Raw genomic sequence first — 5,235 nt, forward strand, 5'->3', positions numbered from 1 at the left:
TGCTACTATATGCAGAAACATGAATGAATATCGTGTACATAATACTGAGCAAAAAAAAAAAAAAGACAAAATAGTAATACTGCATGATTCACTTAAATGACATTCAGAAATAAGCAAAGCTACCCTATGGTGGTAGAAGTCAAGAGGGCTTATTTTGAGGGATAATTTTGTGAAACAGGCATGAGAGAGGCTTCTGGAGTGCAGGTAATGCCCCACACCTTGATCTTGGTGGTGGTTACATGGGTGTGTTCACTTTGTAAAACTTCAACAGGATGTTATATTTAAGATTTATACAGTTCACTCTGTGTGGTTGTACTCTAACCTAAGACAAATATTTGCAAACAAAATGATGCCAAAAAACTATACTGAAATTTAACACTTCTTAATAAAAAAGGTCTGCTAGACTTCCACAGGGTCATCACTGAACACACTGTCTACACACAGCCTTCACTCAACAAAGATTTTTTGGAGGCTACGATGTATCAGCCCCTTTCTAGGTGCTTCAATGCAGTATTAACTTCTACTTTCATTGGGATTAATATCCTACAAGACATTCTGTGGAAGGCATAAAATATTGGGCTGAATTTCTCTTGATTCCAGAACATACTTGTTATGAATTCATCTATTTATTGTTCATATTGCATATGTCTTAAAGTTGAATCTCCTACTTTGGGGTTTTCAATATCCAAGAATGTATTCTACAAAGACAGAAATTCCATTGAAATACAAACTATACTTCAAACTTAAGAAAGGACTGATCACCATCATCATCATTATCATTATCATCATATCATTATCATCAATACTGCATCACCACTGTCACCATCATCACCAACATCTCCATCATCATCCTCACCACCACCACTATCACCACCACCATCCCCATTATCACCATCATTACAGAATCATCATCATCATCACCACCATCATCATTACATCATTACCATCACTATCACTATCATCGTCACCACCATTATTATCACCATCATCATCACTACATCACCACTATCACCATCATCACCATCACCGTCATTACATCTTCATTATCATCACCATCATAGTAAATTAGAGACATATTTTACATCATTTCCTGTGGGATTAAGCTCTAGACACCCATTGATAACAGACCTTTGGTAATGCCTCCTTTTTCCTTATCAGTTTCTCATACTCCTCCCGGATAAACAACTTGCACTTGAATTGCTGTCTCCAGATCTGCTTCTGGGGACAGCCTATACAAAGAGAGTCCTCCTAGGCACACTAAGATTTAAATGAGGTAAACTGAATGAAGCCTGGCACATAGGAGGCAGTCAGTAAATCTTAAGTCTCATTGGTCTCAAGAATTTGTTGAGTTCTTGACTTTAGGGAAACAAGTTGTTGCAAGCACAACTGGAATGAATAGAGTTATAAGCAGAGAGTTTGGAAATATTTTCTTATATAATATCTGATCTGTTTTCTCAGTGAATTCGTTACTTCCTCACCCCAACCTAGGTTTCCTCAGAAAGAAGCATCTGGTCTTCCTGATTTTGCATCCGAGCACCTAACAGGGATGCTCATTAAGTGATAAATAGACACATTTGACTTTAGACAGCAGCTTCAGACTCCCCTTTTCCCAGCCCGATGACAAAGGAAGAGAGTCTGGGCCAGATATCTGTGACCCATGTTACTGTAGGGCCTTGAGCTTGCCATTGGGCCTCTCTGGCCATCCCATGATTCACCTCTACAATGGTAATTACAATAATAACAACCATCCCATGTGGTTGTCTTGGGGTAAGTGAGGCAATGTAGCACAAGTGCTTAGCACGAGCCAAGAACAGGTGTGTACTTACTGAACGTTTGCTTTTGTTAGTTTTTATTCAAGTCCCTTAATTTGGCAGCAGCCATGCCATTTGACTACGCAGTTCCTGTCTCTAACCTGCAGACTCCTTTCAAAACCAACTAGAAAATATGCAAATGGAGATGGGGACCTCTTCACAGGTGCACCCATCTTTGCTTTTCCAAGCCAGACATGAAAGCAGTAATCACACCCAGCCCACTGGATTTATATTGCTTTCATCCTGGCAGCTACATCAGCATTGAGATGCTGGTCCCAAGTGTTCTATTTAATTGAAAACCCAAGTTAACTTTGCTTCATAGACAATTGGTGGCCATGATTCAGTAAGTAGCAAATGGATAAAACCTTCTCTGGTCCCTATTTCCCTTGACAGTTCACTTCCCTGGGATGCTATTGGTCCAACAGGAACACTGAAAGCCTGGGCAGAAGGGTGAAGATGCTGGTGTGAAATTGCCTTCCCCCTTAGTAGAAAGCAAGGCACAAAATTCCCATAGGAGACAAGAGCTCGGGAGCAGGAGGCCTTATTCATGAGAATGTCACCAGGGACAGATTTCAATATTTATTGAATGAATAATCTAATGAATAAATGTGATTCTCTTGTACAAATCTAGTCCTTTTCCCTTCTTCATACCTAGAGATAAAATATAGGATTGGAATAAGACATTCATGTCCAGGTTCACCACTCTCTGGTTCTGTGATCTTAAGCATGTGATAAACCTCTTGGTGAGCTGTGACTTTCTTGTTTGCAGAACGTAATTAATAATACCCAACCAATGGGGCTAACAAGAAGAGTAGCAACAGCGCAGAGGGACCCAGTGAGCTTCAGATAACAGGAAATCTTTCAACAGTGGCTGAAACCATGAAGGTATTTAACATAACTCATGCAACAGTAATGGGAGGTCCTGAGCTGGGGGAATGATCGGCAGTGACGTCTAAGACATCGCCTGGTTCTTCTCTCTTCTGCTCCACCACCTTTACTCTGGCTTTTATGCTCATTGCCCTAAACTGGCTGCTGTGCCTCCAGGCATTACTTCCAGTTTCCAGGCAGAAATTAAAGAGAAGGTTAAAGAGGTGAAGGGCAAAAAGCTTCTTCCCTCAGCATGTCCTTGCATTTTTGTTTGGGAGGGTCTCTCTCCAGTAACTCTCCCCAGTAACTTTCATTTGGGTCTCATTGACTGAAAGTAGGTTGTGTGACTTGAGTTCCAATTGGGCACATGTCACATGAATAAACCAAGATTCTTTGATTTAAAAACTGGATTCCAGAAGAAACAAGAGTGCGGCGTGAACATGGGAAAGCAAAAGAAAGCAAGTATGCAACCATGAAGCAAATGCTTAGTCTCCGAGATCAGAGGCTTAAAGAGAAGGATAGATTAAAACCTAAAAAGAAAGAAAAGAAAGATCCCAGTGCACTCAAGGAAAGAGAAGTCCCCCAACATCCTTCCTGCTTATTCTTCCAATATAACACACAGCTGGGCCCACCTTATCACATCCTGGTTGATACCAACTTTATCAACTTTTCCATGAAAGCCAAACTTGACTTAGTACACTCAATGATGGACTGTCTGTATGCCAAGTGTATCCCTTGTATAACTGACTGTGTAATGGCTGAAATTGAGAAACTGGGGCAAAGTATCGAGTGCCTCTAAGGATTGCCAAGGATCCAAGATTTGAACAATTGCCATGCACACACCTGTGCAGATGACTGCTTAGTACAGAGAGTAACACAGCACAAATTTTACATTGTGGCCACAGTTGACTGGGACCTTAAACGAAGGATCTAGAAGATCCCTGGAGTTCTCATCATGTACATTTCTTTTTTTTTTTTTTAAGATTTTATTTATTGATTCATGAGAGACACAGAGAGACAGAGAGAGGCAGAGACACAGGCAGAGGGAGAAGCAGGCTCCATGCAGGGAGCCTGACATGGGACTTGATCCAGGGTCTCCAGGATCAGGCCGTGGGCTGAAGGTCATGCTAAACTGCTGAGCCACTCGGGTTGCCCCCCATCATGTACATTTCTAACCATAGGTACAACATTAAGTGGATGCCAGATGATTACGGAGCCCCTCGGTTCTAATTCTTAAAAGATAGAGTTTTTCTGCCTTCTTATATCAACTTTTTCTGTTGCCAGTTCATATTAGCAATATGCTATAGTATGAATTATTCTTCTTACCCATTTGCTCTGTTACGAGCTGAGTATGGTTAAATATACTAATTTTTTGATGTTTTGAAATCAGTATTTTGTATCATTTTAAGTATTGTTGCATCTTTCTATAAATCAGATGATTGCTTGTATAATTTGATGGTTGTTGTTTTATATTGATTTACTCAACAAACATTTATTAAAGTTATATTAGGTACTTAAAAAAAAACTGGAGGGAATGGACATTGGGCGAGCCAAGGAGCAGCACATGCCCCTTCATAGTACATGGGAGGTACTAAATGTTAACCCAATGCTAGTACTGTAATATTCTTCCAGCAATGCCCTATGCACACCATGTGCGTATGTCTACAGTAGTAGAAATTCCTTCACAGGATGCTTGGGAATCTTGCAGATTGATATACCATGTTAAGGAGTTGAGATTAAACTATTTCACCAATACCAACTGCTCCTGTTTCTGACATCCTATTTCATCTGAGTCTGTTTTAAATTGACCAACAAATATTTATGCAGCCCTTTGTGAATCAGATATTACACCTGGAGCTGTAGCAGCTCCTAAGAAGGATAAGACAGAAATCTCTGGCATGAAAAGATCTGCGTCTACTTGGGAAGCTGCTGATTGAGGTTAATAGAATCTGTGCGCAGAGCGGTCATTAGAGAAACATCTACACGCAAGAATCCAGAAAGCAGGATTGCTTTGGGTGATTTGTAAAGCTGGATACACAAGTCACCTCCCCAAATGTAGTTAATTCTCTGTGATGTCTACATCTTTCTCAGGCACAAAAAAATTAGACACAGGAGGAGAGGGAGAGAGGGAATGAAAGCAAGAGCGACAGAGGAAACTGTGCTCCCTATAAAATATGTGAAACTGGGGGATTTAGCTCCTGAAAGTATAATTACAATAGCTCATGTGTCTGGCAGCTCTGTGGAGAGATGCATTTAAACCAGATCGATCTTAAGCCACTGCCCAGGTTTGTGATTCACAAACCTTTCTTGTAGACCTCAAGCATGTTCCCACAGATTCTAAAAGGTGCCCTTTCTTGAACATTTCTTCATGCGAAAAATGCATCTTCAATGAATGCCCTGATTTTCTTCTGCAGTCAATTTGCTGCTCTTCCCACACCCTACCTGCCAAAGCTCTCACGGTCCCTCTCAGGACTCAGGAAGGAATCTGGAGTGAAGTGGTAATTGCCTGATTTAGAAAGTTATTGATGGCTCTAATTTCTTGTAGGTGAAGGAAAGA

The 5,235-nt window shown here is 40.7% G+C and overlaps 1 pseudogene; it reads left to right on the top strand.

Moving 5' to 3' along the window:
* Nucleotides 1–3,126: 3,126 nt before the first annotated feature.
* LOC140624616 (rRNA-processing protein FCF1 homolog) lies at nt 3,127–3,908 on the top strand (annotated as a pseudogene).
* Nucleotides 3,909–5,235: the final 1,327 nt, after the last annotated feature.

This window comes from Canis lupus, chromosome 3 (genome assembly GCF_048164855.1).
Source record: "Canis lupus baileyi chromosome 3, mCanLup2.hap1, whole genome shotgun sequence".
Classification (NCBI taxonomy): domain Eukaryota; kingdom Metazoa; phylum Chordata; class Mammalia; order Carnivora; family Canidae; genus Canis; species Canis lupus.